We start from the raw sequence: 14,715 nt of genomic DNA, 5'->3' as shown, positions 1-14,715 counted from the left end.
TACAGGAGACCTGGGTTTGATCCCTGTGTTGGAAAGATCCCCTGGAGAAGGGAATGGCTACCCACTCCAGTATTCTGGCCTGGAGAATTCCAAGGACTATATAGTCTATGGGGTTGCAAAGAGTTGGACATGACAGAGTGACTTTCACTTTCACTTCTGGATCCACAGAAACTGTGAGTAACAAAGGTGTATTGTTTTAAGCTGCTAAGTTTGGGGGTTATTTATTTTGCAGAATTAGATAACTAATACAATTACATATGCTAAATTTGGGGGGGCTATATATTGCAAATATGTTTCCTGATCTTGTGTTTATTGATTTTGTTTATGACATCTTTTTCTTAAACATCTATTTTTTCTTATGACATCTATTAAGTTAATACAGGATTAAACTTTTTACATAATTTATTATGTCTATTCTTTTCTTGGCTTTTAGACTTGACAGAGTATTAGGGTTGGGATAGGATTAGATTTAGGGTTATTAGGTCACTCCAACTCTCTAAGGATGGAAATAAACATGTTAGCTACAGATTTTCTTTTAAACATGTTTTAGAGTTCTTTCTTCTGGATTTTATGTTGGCAAAAAGTTTCCCAGTTTCCTAGTTCTTGCTTTCTTCTTTAATTTTTAAAAAATAAGGTAACATCTTTAGGTACAATTATTAGGTAATAAATCACTCTCTCTCGGAAAACAATATTACTTTCTGTGCTGTAGGCGATCACAGCAAATATTGGGGGTTAAGTTGTAAAGTCAAAGAGGAAAGTGATAATCATGTTTTTTTCAAAGTAATTCTAGAGAATTTCTTAAATTGAACATAGAATAGACTGCATGTGGTTTGGCATAAAAGTTCCTCTAGGGTAAAACACACAATAACGTACAGGATATAACACAGTGTAAACATGCAAAATATAATCCTACAGGGTATTAAATTATGGGATAGTAAGATAAGAAGAAGGATGCATTTAACAAAGCAGGAGGAACAATGATGGTGAATACTCACCATGCATCCTGGGTATTCTTGCCCAGCTCTGATAGTAATAACGTTGATCACCATGATGACTGATGCTGACAACAAAGATGAGTTCACTGTCTGTGAGATGAGATTTGAGATGATAAAGATTGGTGTAGTACACACTCCAGGGATTCATTTTCTTCCTCCTGGACAACACTATTGTAGGTCATGTGAGCAGTGAAGAGACTGGCAGGCAGAATTGCTCTTAAGATTTAAATTGTTATTTTCTCAGCTCTCACTTTTCTTCTTGCTCTCTCTTTAGTAGCTCATCTATAATTAATTTCATGGAAGTCAGACACACATTTATGCTTTTCCCCTGTATGTGGTATAAGCAGTTCAGCTGACTCCAAGCTATAGTCAGTTGACAGATTTCAGTGTCGGTGACAACATCCTGCAAAATGGAAGAAAAAAGTTCATCTGTGGTGTTCACACTTGGAGGAGAATTTGCTTGTTTTATTTTGTTTGGTTTCAATTTCTATTCAGTAGGAGGAAAACCAATTTATACTTTATGGTTATAATACATGGAAATCTGGATTAACTGATCTGATATTTCTACAGCAACTTACTCCAGGGTTTTTTTTCACTTCTTACAAATTGACATGCTAGGTTACTGCTCGGGTGAACTGAGGTTGGGGAAATGGTCAGTGTAAGTTCTCTGAGATACTGAGACATGATGTGGAAGATAAAACCAATGGAACATCTGACTTTCATGGGAGGAGGGTCTCATTTTCAAATGCAAGGTGCAAAGTAGGAAAGGGATGCGAATAAGATCATCTGTACCATTTTTCTAGACCACATAAAATGTGTTAATATACAACGTTTGTTTTTCTCTTTCTGACTTACTTCACTCTATGATGCTGTCTAAGTCCATCCACATCTCTACAAATGATCGTTTCATTCTTTTTATGGCTGAGTGATATTCCATGTGTATATGTCTCACACCTTCTTTATCCATTCCTCTGTTGATGGACATTTAAGTTGCTTCCATGTCCTGGCTACTGTAAGTAGTGCTGCAGTGAAAGAGAAAACAAATGTATGAACACCAGTGGGGGGAAGGGGCAGGGTGTGATGGACTGGGACGTACTGGGATTGACATATGTACACTGTTGATACTGTGGATAAAGCAGATAACTCATGAGAACCTCCTGTCTAGCCCAGGGAACCCTACTCAATGCTCTGTGGAGAACTAAATGGGAAGAAAATCCCCCAAATGGGAAGGAAATCCAAAAAAGAGGGGATATATATATATATATATATACACACACACACACATATATGTATAGCTGATTCACTTTGCCATTCAGCAGAAACACTGTAAAGCAACTACACTCCAATTAAAAAGCAATTTTTTGAAAAAAGAAAGGGATGTGAGAGCATCCCAGTGTAGAGATTTGGAGAGTTCCAATTTGATGAGATAGGTAAGGGAGTCAGAAGTGTGGGGGGTTTTGAGGGGAAAATTGGAATATGAGTTGACTAGGGAAACAGAGAAGATGGACAGGCTGTTCCACTCCAAGCTCCCAGCTGAAGATGAGGACCATATTTCCATGGAGACTATCATCTGCCCAGTTGGGGGATACTTTCTCTAGTAGTGTAGCAGCCTGGATTTAGGACTGGGAAGGCCTTCATCTCAGGAAAAATATTTAGGAAGGACAAAGCAGAAACCTGAAGAGAGAACAAACTTGCAAATACTAAGGTGTTAATACACAAAGGTAAGATTGACTAAAAAGTGAGAAGTATATGTCCCTAAGGCAGTGGGACCAGGCCCTCGTGTTGAGGCCCTGGGGATCCTGACTATGTGGAGCCCAGTGATCATGAAGCTGCAAGTATTCGTGTCATCAACGAAAGCTTAATGTGGAGTCGATCATTCTTACAGTCTATTGTCAACATTCTATTGGAAATGTTAGTTGGGAATTTTTATGACCCCACATAGAAGTTCCTGTTCTACTTTTTGCACACAGGGAAGGCTAAGCCACAAGCTGACTTGATGAGAAAGAGTCCTATTTCCTCGTGGGAATAGAGGGGCCTCTAATAGTGGTCCACTTCCACTTTCCGCAGATTTTTAACAGGTTAAGTCAAGCTTCAAGCAAATTCTCAGGGAACAGAGCCATAGTTGTGTGACTCACCCAAGAAAAAACTTATGCCAGGCATGCTAGAGCAGATGTCTTACCCCAGCCAATGGGCAGTATATTTTCAGTCAAGATTTAGAAAAGACATGCGAAGAAGACCTCTGCTTCCCTGGGTCACAGAACACAAAGGTTAATAAACATCTTTGCTTTTAATAGACGGCATGGGAGAACAGGAAACCAAGCACTGGCTTTAGTTTTTGACATTTACTTTCTATGGGATTTCCAGGAAATTCCTGCACTTAGAGGCTGAATGTTGCAACAACTTTCTTAGACTCTAAAGTCTCTCTCCCAGAAATAACCAGTGTCTCCCACTGGTTGTAGACAATGAGATAGTCTTTCCTAAGACACAGTGCTTGTCTTTCCTAAGACACAGTGCTTGGCACATAATAGCATTCAGTAAAAGCTGACTCTTGCATGGGCCTGTTTATCTTCTGTAAAATGCAGTTCTTAGGTTCATGTCTTTTCCACCTCTGGAATTCTAAGATTCTGCAATGGAAACAATTTTTGGTCATTGTACCATACCTAGGATAAGCAGTCATTTTCTGGAAAAATATAGGTAGCAATAGTTTCGGCTTTGCATGTCAGACAGCCTTCATCATGACTACCCACTCTGGCACGGCAACATGGAAGCGGCCATAGACAACACTGAAAAGAACAGGCGTGGCTGTCTTCCAGCAAAACATTATTTACAAAACTAGAGCCATGGCCTAGATTCGGCCCACAGGAAATAATGTGTTGACCTCTGTTTCATAGAATAAAAAATGTGGACTAGAGAAGTGAAAAGCAATTTTTGATGGAAAAAAAGTACACAGGAAATCATGTACTGCAAAACTGTATAAGCTTATGGTACATTTAACTCAAAAACTTTTTTTTGTAATGAGCATAGGAAAGAAAGCAGATGTTCTACAACAAAGGTGGATAATAGAAATACAATAAACAGAGTCAGACACAACTTAGCAACTAAACCACCAAACAGCTTTCACAAACTTAAACATTTATAAATATTTTCCTGGCATAAATATGGAAAATAAGTGAAATGGAAAACAATGGCCCAGAAATTCCCTTTTGCTACAAGTTGAGAGAAGGCAAGAAGATAGCAATCATGCAAATAGCATGAGAGGCCCAGATTGTAGCTAAAAGCTAATGTTGCATTTGATTCCGTAATTAAGGGGACAGTTATGCATTAAACTGGCTCAAACACTTGCAGGGTGATTGCTCAACCTTCTAATCACATTCAATCTGATCTGGTCGTCTGAATATTACAATGACTGGATTGAGGGCTGTTTTCCTTATGAAGTTGGCTCAATGACTAGCAACCAGTCCGTCATGGTATCTGGAAATCTTAACAAGGAATATCAAACTGTATGATAAGCCCAACTTGAAGTTATGTCAAGGAAAGAAAAAGAAGAAAAATACAATGAATAAAGAAAAAGAGATAAGCAAGGTACAAAGAAAGAAATACTAGTGGAGCAGCAGCAAAGAGTAGGGTCCAGATGCCTCATAGAGACATTCAGTGCAGGGGTATTGTGAGAAATCGCTGCCTGTAGAAACCACTATGCATCTCCCTGGCCCCGCTACAGATGTCTGCGTGTCACAACCGCCTTTTCCTCCCTGCCAGGTCTCCCCTAGGTGGTTCTCTTAACTAGAGTTTATTCATCTAAAAAAGAGCAAACAGGATAATATTTGAGCAAATAATTGACTCACAGTATTTTTCCATCTTCTCATTTCAAGCCTTCTAACACTTTGCTTGCATCAGGGATTTTGCACACCAGAAAACTTGACATCAAAGGCCTTTTTGGCTTTTTGTGAAAGCTCAACCCCTCTGAAGAAATTGTGCCAGGTGTCCCAGAGAGGAAAGAGAGACAAGATGGTGACTTTCAAGGGGAAGAGAGATTTCCCAAAATGGTACTAGAGGGTCAGCACCTCTCTAATGTGGGGCTCACCCGCTGCTCCTTGACAGAAGCTTGGGGAGAGAACAGGCCCAAGGATGATAGCAGACAGCATCTGGGAAAGGTGGCCCTCAGCCGAAGGGGCTCCTTCCCCAGCTCCAGGGAGAACCAGAGGATGGCCTCGGGGGCCAATGGCCCCAGCGGGGCTGAAACAACACACATCACGGCAGCAGCCAGCAAGGAACCTGTGGCCCATGACCAGAGGGACAAACCTGTGTCCTTGAGCAATATGTTAAGTTCCTTTGCCCAGGTCCTGAAAGTAGGGAGTCCCAATAATGATTGAAATTGTATTTCCCTCCAGCCTTGATGGAGGAGGGCTCAGGGCAGATTTAAGCTGATTTAAAGATATGAAGAAACAATGATTCCTGCAAAATATCATCTGTGGGCTGATATTCATACACCAACAAATGTTTGGGAATGGGGAGAGGCGGGAAAGAAGAGGGACTTATGTTCCACTTGGCACAGTCTCTGATGCAGAACTAGCAAGCTTCCTGAGGTACTTATTAGGTGTGTGGGGGCAGTGTGACCGCAGTGGCTGGGAAAGAGCAGAGGGGTGCTTTATAAATCCTGCAGCGGGTAAATGAATGCCCAGAAAAACAGAGAGTGGGTGGAGTAACATAATTGAAAACAGCTGAACTGCGAAGTGGGCCTAATTTTTTTCTGAACTAAGAATGAGTAAAATGTCTTTTCAAGAACTGGGTATAAAAATGGAACCAGGAGATAAAGAAAACCCACTATATTTAGTTGTTCACACACACACACACAGTTAATATAGTAGCCCAGCGATGCATTAAGAAAATCTCCTCCGGTACTTGTCATAGCTTGCCTAGTTGTGTGATGATCCAGCCCTTGGAGATGGGGTAACAAAAGGCCTCCTGACCTAAGAGCCTGTGGGCCCGTCTGATGGGAAAGCATAACCCCTCAGAGGGCTCAAAAGGGCTTCTGGCTGCAAAGGCTGTGCCTTTTGGAGAAAAGCACATGGAGTGGAAGGGCGGAGGGGGCCTCTGCCCCAGCAGGCCAGGTTGGCTGGGGCAGCCCTGGGCTAGGCTTGTGCTGTGGGCTAGTCTCACACCTACTTTCTCATCCACCTCTTCTTTCAGGGAGATCAAAGGGATACAGGTAGTGAGTCACCAGGTTAATCAACAATTGGTGTTATCTTCAACATTGTATAAAATACTCCACTCATACTCTGAGTAAGAAGTAATTCCTGCCAAGCAAGTGGTCCAGCAGTCATTCAAATTCTGGATCCAGAACTCACTGACTCCCCTGCTCTTTGTTCCACGGCTTTCTACAAGCACAGCAGTGATGGCTCTCACCTGCACTCCTTGGGTGTGGCACTAGCTGTGCGCCTCCATCAGTGGCACTGAGCCATTGTGATCTGTTAATGACATGCAGGGCCAATGATAATTCATTTTTTTAAAAACTTTACAAATTGTATTAGTTTTGCCAAATATCAAAATGAATCCGCCACAGGTATACATGCGTTCCCCATCCTGAACCCTCCACCCTCCTCCCTCCCCATACCATCCCTCTGGGTTGTCCCAGAGCGCCAGCCCCAAGCATCCAGTATCGTGCATCAAACCTGGACTAGCAACTCATTTCATACATGATATTATACATGTTTCAATGCCATCCTCCCAAATCTTCCCACCCTCTCCCTCTCCAACAGAGTCCATAAGACTGTTCTATACATCAGTGTCTCTTTTGCATAATTCATTTTTAAATGTCACATAAAGAAAGGAGGGAATCACATAAAGGCGAAAAATAGTTTCTCTAGAAACAACAATTAAGAAGGTCTAATACTTAGCACCCTAGAAATACAATTTTACTTGTTGTTATGTTGATATACCCATTCTTAAGGCCCAGTTCTGGGATGGGGTGTCCAGTAGGTTGGGCAGGCTTTGAAAAGAGGGATCCAGACAAAGCCACTGATTCACTTTTATAAAATTACATGAATTAAATAATAATAGGAGAAAATAGCCATAAAGATGAGAAAACAACAAAATGCTTTTTTATTCTATTTGAAAAATTACAATTAGTACACAAGAATTAGCCACTATATGCAAATACTGTTATCACATTTTCTCTTTCCTTATGCACACATTCTAATTTTTTTCCCTACAAAAATTGATTGCCATGTTTGTGGTCTTGAAATCACTGTGGTTTCTGAAATCCTGTTCAGAAGAAGCAATACATTTTCCTATTTGTGCAGTCTGAGCCAAGCAAAAACAAAGGAACTAAGTCAAATTATTCCATTTCCTTTTTTATAAAATATACTGGAAAATTAGCAAAATGCCATAGATATGGTCTACCCTTTGTTCACTGGTTTAATCACTCAGTCAATAAGCATTTAATGAGCGTCTAATACATCTTAGGCACTGGGAAAGCAGAAGTCAATCAAACATTGGTTGCTGCCCACATGAAGCTGAATTTAGTAGAGTTGGTGGACAGATCAACAAAGAATTGGAATAATATTTTGAAATACTATGAGAAGTCTTTTTCTTTCTCAGAAAATCTTTTTTTTTTTACCTTGTGATTCTTTCACCGTTTATCCAGACCAAGAGATGAAGGTTGACTGCCCCTAAAGAAAAGACACAAAAGGATCCAGTCAGAACAGAGCCCAATTTCTGGCTGAGAATATAAAAAGCAAGCCTTGAAAGCTTTGAGTTCTAAGAGCCTGGCGCTTAGGGGAGGAGAGAAGCTGGGGGGTAGCTTTTGTTGTATTTATTTATTTATTTTTGAATGCTAAAACCTTGGTTCTGACTCAATAGAGTAAAGCCCGAAAGACTAGCCAGTTTTTTTTACCAAAAGCCAGAGAGTGGGACAAAATGCATGATGACAAGAACAACTTTCCAGCCTCAGAGGAGACAAGGCCTTTTCTAAGAAGGAGCTTTGAAAGGATGGAGAAAAGAGAACTACCCTGTTGAGATGCAAATGCGGGGTCTGCTAAAACCACTGCTGGGGGTGGAGGCTGTGGGAGGGAGCTTCTAGGAGCCCTTAGGGGGCTGCCCCACTTTTTTCCTGCTGGCCTTCTCTTTGATCATTGCTCATGCTCAACTACTTGTTAAGTCTTTTTAATATTGCCCTTACACTATAGAATTTGGGTGGTTTTATCCAGGGGTGTTAGAGAATATGACCCACAGTTTTGAAAGAACTCCAGTGAGGATGAAGAGGAAGGACAGGAGGAGAAAAGACCAGAGACACGCAGAGACGCGCAGAGACGCTTAGAGGCCGCTGCCAGGGCACCAGGAGGGAGCAGTGGTCCAGAAGGCCAGCAGCACCACCCTGCTTTCCGCTGTCCCCTTCTGAAGGAGGCCAGGGAGGGGAAGAATCAGGACTGTGCCCAGGGTTCCAGCACATGTCTGGGTGGTGCCATCACCAGTAGACTATGAAGGAGTAGGAGTAGGTCAAGGAATTCAGTTTTCATCCAAGCAGGTCATGAAATCTCAAGAAATCCTTGAGAACTCAGAGAAATGTGAACTGGTTGATAGTGTGGGAAGTGAGGAAGACCTGAAGCTAGTGGAACAAATGGACCCACTGTGCTTAGTAATGAATTGTGATGCCCCTCGGGGAGGTGTCTCTGGGGTTCCACTGGAGGCTCTGCCCTTGGCCTATATTTTTCAAGAACTTGGATGTAGACACCAAAGACATACTCATCCAGAGAGTGTAGGATGCAAATTCTGAAGAAATAGCTATTATGATAAATGATAAAATGAAAAATTCAGAAGGCTGAAGCAAGTGTTTGAAAATAACAGGATGACACTGAACAGAATAAATAGAAAGTCCTGTGTTTAGGTTTAAAGTAAAGTGACGAGGCCACTTAGAAAATGTGAAGCCCGGCTTGGCAGCATTTGCTCTGAACAATGACAGGAGGGTTTTAGTTGTCCTCAAGATGTTGTGAAAAAACAGCATGATGCTGCCACTTAAAGGCAGCTCCATCTCTATGTGGGATGAGTTGCAGTTGAGAAGATCTACTTCGTAGCAAGATGCCTCAGTTGTCCCAAACTAACATCTTTTTTGAGAAGTTTAAGAGAGTATCAAATTAAAAACTGAGGTTTTTGGCCACCCATTCCAAAAATGAGAGGCAGGGACCAGCTCTTCACTTGGTAATTTTATGTCCCTGATTGAGTCATCCAGAGACAGCTAGTGGTGGTGGTTTAGTCCCCGTCACGTCCGTCTCTTTTGAGACCCCATGGTCTGTAGCTAGTCGGGCTCTTCTGTCCGTGGGATGTTCCACACAAGGATACTGGAGTGGGTTGCCATTTCCATCTCCAGGGGATCTTCCCGACCCTGGGATCGACCCCCCATCTCCCGCATTGGCAGGTGGGTTTTTTACCCCTGAGGCACCGGGGAAGCCAGAGACAGCGAGTGCTCACTGACTGTCCATGTGCTGACACTTTCCAGAGAACTTTCACGTGAGCCAGAGACTTGTCACTGAGTTCTGGTAGTTAAGAATGAGAGCAGAAGGGATACGGCTCTTCTGACCTAGGATCTGAGCAGTCAGTGTGCGTTCTCCATCCGTCTCCTGCCCTGCAGGATGCCCCTGGAGTCTCATAGTGAGATGTTCGCAGCACAAGATGGAGAGAGCCTGGACTCTTGAGTCACTGGATGACAGACAGCCATGCTGACCCACATACTTCACATGACCAAAACATAAACCTTTGCGTTTGTCAAGCTCCTGAATTTAGGAGTGTGTCCGCTGCTGCCGCCAGCATAACCTAATCCTAATAGTGCTTACCCTTGAGCATCCCTGGTCTCTGCCTAAGTGTGTCGGTGGTGCAGAACCATTATGCTCCTCTTCAGCGAACTTTCAGGAACCTCACCCTGGAGTCCAGCTCAGAGCACTTCGATGGATAAATGCTGTAGTCACATACAAAAGGAATGGGTAATGTGGCTGGAGGAAACCATTTTTTAATCTATATAATGTATATTTCAAGGAAAGTTTGTTTATTCTAAGACATAAAGACATTCATTCATGAAATTCAATATATCTCTTGACTTTTCCCATCTAACATTTTTATATAGGGTAAGGGTTTTGACTAGATGCCAGCGTGGGTCCCTTTCAGTTCTATGAAGTAAAGCTGAAATAATGTAAGAACTAGAGGAAATCTAGGAGTTTATCTAATTGTACTAATGCCAGATTTTATAGATAAGGAAACTGAGCCCGAGGAAGGTTAAGATATTTGTTCCAGACCCCTTAAATCTCTGGATTTCATTTTCACTTCTCTTTCTAGTACATTGCCTTAAAAGTATGGTACTTTAAAATGAACAAGCCAACAATAACAAAAAGCTCTGATCCTTTTTACCTTAAAGGTGAACTAATTCCTTTATCTGGGATCCCTTTAATCTATATGACTCCATGATGAGGGAAGGAAATGTCTCCTTAGTATCAAAGAGAAGGAATAGAGACTGGCAGATGGAAGAAGGGAATTGTGAACATAATTTCAGGAACTACACATACCTTTCTTGGCCTCAAACTCCTGACCTTTTTTTTTTTTTTTTCCTGCAAGCCCTCCTCCTACTACAAGTAGACACATACTGCAAAATCAGCATAGAACAGAGTCCTTACCTTTTTTTCCTTCCACTTTAAATTTATCTAGTGCAGTGATATTTTTTTAGTTCAATTCAATTATAAAAATTATACTTATTATTTCAACCTCAAAATATTCTTATTTCAAGTTTCTTTCCATATTCTCCACCACCTAGTTTTAACCTTCTGGTGAGAAGCTGAAAACAAAGGGAATCTGCCAAATTATTAGAATAATTACTCCTAGCATGAGAGCATCCAGGAGCTGGTATTGACAATTGCCAAACTCTACATCTCTCAGGGTCTCTGGTCAGCTCCATCATGGACAGTTGGGGCCCAGCCTGTCCTTACTATGTTGGGGATTGCATTTCTCAGTGCCATTTTCTTCCTCTAACCTTGTAAATACTTGTCACTTCAATTGGAAATCCCATGGAATGACCAGTGAGTCACTGTGTTCCCTTCTGCAGTTGGCCTAGGTTTAGGAAGGCTAAAGATCTCATGATTCACCTTGGCTTGATTTCATGAGAAATCAGGGGAGTGGTCTTGCGTTTTTGCCATTCCCATCCATTCTCTGATTCTCCCTAAGACCCCTTCCCCACTCCAGTAACACTGCCTGTAACCATCCAGGAGGAAGGAAATTCCAGGCTCCCCTTTAGGTCACTTGCCCACATTTCACCAGAAAAGACATAGAAGACTTGAGTTCAGTTCAATCAGTCACTCAATTGTGTCTGGCTCTTTGCGACCCCATGGACTGCAGCACATCACATCTCCTTGTCCATCACCAATTCCCAGAGTTTACTCAAACTCATGTCCATTGAGTTGGTGGTGCCATCCAACCATCTCATCCGCTGTTGTTCCCTTCTCCTCCCACCTTCAATCTTTCCCAGCATCAGGGTCTTTTCAAATGAGTCAGTTCTTCGCATCAGGTGGCCAAAGTATTGGAGTTTCAGCTTCAGCATCAATTCTTCCAATGAATATTCAGGACTGATTTCCTTTAGGATGAACTGGTTAGAACTCCTTGCAGTCCAAGGGACTCTCAAGAGTCTTCTCCAAAACCACAGTTCAAAAGCATTATTTCTTCAGTGCTCAGATTTCTTTATAGTCCAACTCTCACATCCATACATGACTACTGGAAAAACCATCGCCTTGACTAGATTGGACCTTTGTTGGCAAAGTAATGTTTCTGTTTTTTAATATGCTGGGCTGGATGAAGCACAAGCTGGAATCAAGATTGCCGGGAGAAATAATAATAACCTCAGATATCCAGATGACACCACCCTTATGGAAGAAAGTGAAGAGGAACTAAAAAGCCTCTTGATGAAAGTGAAAGAGGAGAGTGAAAAAGTTGGCTTAAAGCTCAACTTTCAGAAAACTAAGATCATGGCATCTGGTCCCATCACTTCATGGGAAATAGATGGGGAAACAGTGGAAAGAGTGTTAGACTTTATTTTTCTGGGCTCCAAAATCACTGCAGATGGTAACTGCAGCCATGAAATTAAAAGACGCTTACTCCTTGGAAGAAAAGTTATGACCAACCTAGATAACATATTGAAAAGCAGAGATATTACTTTGCCAACAAAGGTCCGTCTAGTCAAGGCTATGGTTTTTCCTGTGGTCATGTATGGATGTGAGAGTTGGACTGTGAAGAAAGCTGAGCACTGAAGAATTGATGCTTTTGAACTGTGGTGTTGGAGAAGACTCTTGAGAGTCCCTTGGACTGCAAGGAGATTCAACCAGTCCATTCTGAAGGAGATCAGCCCTGGGATTTCTTTGGAAGAAATGATGCTAAAGCTGAAACTCCAGTACTTTGGCCACCTCATGAGAAGAGTTGATTCATTGGAAAAGACTCTGATGCTGGGAGGGATTGGGGGCAGGAGGAGAAGGGGACGACAGAGGATGAGATGGCTGGATGGCATCACTGACTCAATGGACGTGAGTTTGAGTGAACTCCAGGAGTTGGTGATGGACAGGGAGGCCTGGTGTGCTGCGATTCATGGGGTCGCAAAGAGTCGGACACGACTGAGCGACTGAACTGAACTGGGGTTAGTCATAACTTTTCTTCCAAGGAGTAAGCATCTTTTAGCTGCAGTCACTATCTGCAGTGATTTTGGAGCCCCCAAAAATAAAGTCAGTAACTGTTTCCCCAGGTATTTGCCATGAAGTGATGGGACCAGATGTCATCATCTTAGTTTTCTGAATGTTGAGCTATAAGCCAACTTTTTCACTCTCCTCTTTCACTTTCATCAAGAGCTTCTTTAGTTCTTCTTCACTTTCTGCCATAAGGGTAGTGTCATCTGCATATCTGAGGTTATTGATATTCTCTCGGCAATCTTGATTCCAGCTTGTGCTTCATCCAGCCCAGCATTTCTCATGATGTACTCTGCGTATAAGTTAAATAAACAGAGTGACAATATGCAGCCTTGATGTACTCCTTTTCCTATTTGGAACCAGTCCATTGTTTCATGTCCAGTTCTAACTGTTGCTTCCTGACCTGCATACAGATTTTTCAAGAGGCAGGTCAGGTGGTCTGGTATTCCCATCTCTTTAAGAATTTTCCACAGTTTGTGGTAATCCACACAGTGAAAGGCTTTGCCATAGTCAATAAGGCAGAAATAGAAGACTTCAGCCTTTGGGAAAGCAGATGGGAGCTGAAATCCCCCTCTTTTCACATCAGATTTCTGACCACTTCAGTAATAAGAGTCTACTATCACCTACTGTTTGCCAACCGCTTTTCAAATATCTACATACTTGACCTCAGAAGGACTCTAATGAGGTAGGAATTCTAAAGAAGGTGACTTCTTGTTGTTTTACAGACTCTGAGATGGCAATGTGGGGAATGCTGCTTGAGGTTCTGCTGAGGCGTGTCATCTTACCATCAGGAGTTGGGGTGAGGGAGGCAGTGTCCAGTTTCTTTGGTTCTCAGTTGAGAACTGTCTCCACAATTGCCCATTACTGCCAGTCAGCAATCTTGAAAAAACAGCAAAGGGTTTTGTTCTATATACCACATTCTTACGCTACAACCAGCATGCTGCTTGCCACAGGGGAGTAATAGGAGTGCACCTGTGCCTGTATGTGAATGCATGTGTTTACAGCACTTCATTGTGCTTTTTAACTAAGACAGTAACAGAGACTATAGCAACAAATTCAAGCAACACAGAAATATAACAATTTTCTTTTAGTTAATTGCCTCATCCCCTGACATCTAATCACTTTCATTAGTTTGCGGTGTGTATGTCTATGTACACACTTTTTTTTATACTGTGTATACAAACATAAAATATTTGCTTTGATTTTCATAAAATAGGATTATACTATATATGTACATATATACTATGTATTTTATATACATAATAAATATGTAATATATTTCTGAGTCCTTTTTTCAGTTTAACATACTATATGTCTATACATTCAGATCCAACTCATCTTTTTGGTGGTCCTGGAATATTCCTTGGTGTGAATGTTCTATGATTTATTTGTCCACTTCTCTATTTCTAGCATTTAGTTTATCTCCAGTTTTGGGCTGTTACACACACACACACCTCACACACACACCTCTTTCCCTCTAAAGGCAGAGCTTTTCTGAAACAGAATTTGTATGTGGGACTGCTTGGTTGGAAAATGTGCTTATTTTAAATTTAATAAATTCTACCAAATTCTCTTTTGAAATGGTCACACCTATTAACAAAATGTAAAGGGCTTTATCTTTTTATTCTATATATCATCAAAAACTTACTCAATTTTTGCCAACTTAACCAGAAAAAAAAAAAGAACTATTGTTTTAATTTCAATTACTATCACTGTTAGTGAGTTTGGGCATTTTTCAAATGTTATTGTCTCTCTAATTTCTTCTCTAAAATGCCTCTTATCATTTGTTCATTTTTTCCCCTTTCATCTTTCTATATACTGTTTTGGAGGAGCTTTTTAGCTCTGATGGATGTTAACTCTTTGTCTTTTCTATGTGTTGCAAATATTTTCCCACAGTCTTCATTTGACTTTTAAATTTGTTCATGTGAGCTGATTTTGCCAAGTAGAAGTTTTGACTTTTTAACTATTCCAATCTGTCAACCTTTTCCTTTATGGTTTCCAGGCCTCCTGTGGGCCTC

The 14,715-nt window shown here is 41.3% G+C and overlaps 2 long non-coding RNA genes across 3 annotated transcripts in view; both read right to left on the bottom strand.

Annotated features, from left to right (window-relative positions):
* Window positions 1-1,889, bottom strand: part of LOC113899209 — a 30,799-nt gene extending 28,910 nt beyond the window's left edge. The window contains exons 1-2 of the long non-coding RNA XR_003512869.1: window positions 1,851-1,889; window positions 996-1,398 (exon numbers count right to left, since the gene is read on the bottom strand). This is a non-coding gene — a long non-coding RNA (uncharacterized LOC113899209). The remainder of the gene's footprint in view (window positions 1-995; window positions 1,399-1,850) is intronic.
* Window positions 1,890-1,978: 89 nt separating this feature from the next.
* Window positions 1,979-14,715, bottom strand: part of LOC113899207 — a 47,648-nt gene continuing 34,911 nt past the window's right edge. Inside the window, exons 2-6 of one of the 2 annotated variants that reach the window (XR_003512867.1) lie at window positions 13,483-13,576; window positions 9,821-9,942; window positions 7,612-7,663; window positions 6,399-6,460; window positions 1,979-2,017 (exon numbers count right to left, since the gene is read on the bottom strand). This is a non-coding gene — a long non-coding RNA (uncharacterized LOC113899207). The remainder of the gene's footprint in view (window positions 2,018-6,398; window positions 6,461-7,611; window positions 7,664-9,820; window positions 9,943-13,482; window positions 13,577-14,715) is intronic. The other variant, XR_003512868.1, reaches the window with a different exon arrangement.

Source organism: Bos indicus x Bos taurus, chromosome 10 (assembly GCF_003369695.1).
Source record: "Bos indicus x Bos taurus breed Angus x Brahman F1 hybrid chromosome 10, Bos_hybrid_MaternalHap_v2.0, whole genome shotgun sequence".
Lineage (NCBI taxonomy): Eukaryota > Metazoa > Chordata > Mammalia > Artiodactyla > Bovidae > Bos > Bos indicus x Bos taurus.
The sequence above is the reverse complement of the archived record's forward strand: the minus strand, read 5'-3'. Positions and strand labels throughout refer to the sequence as shown.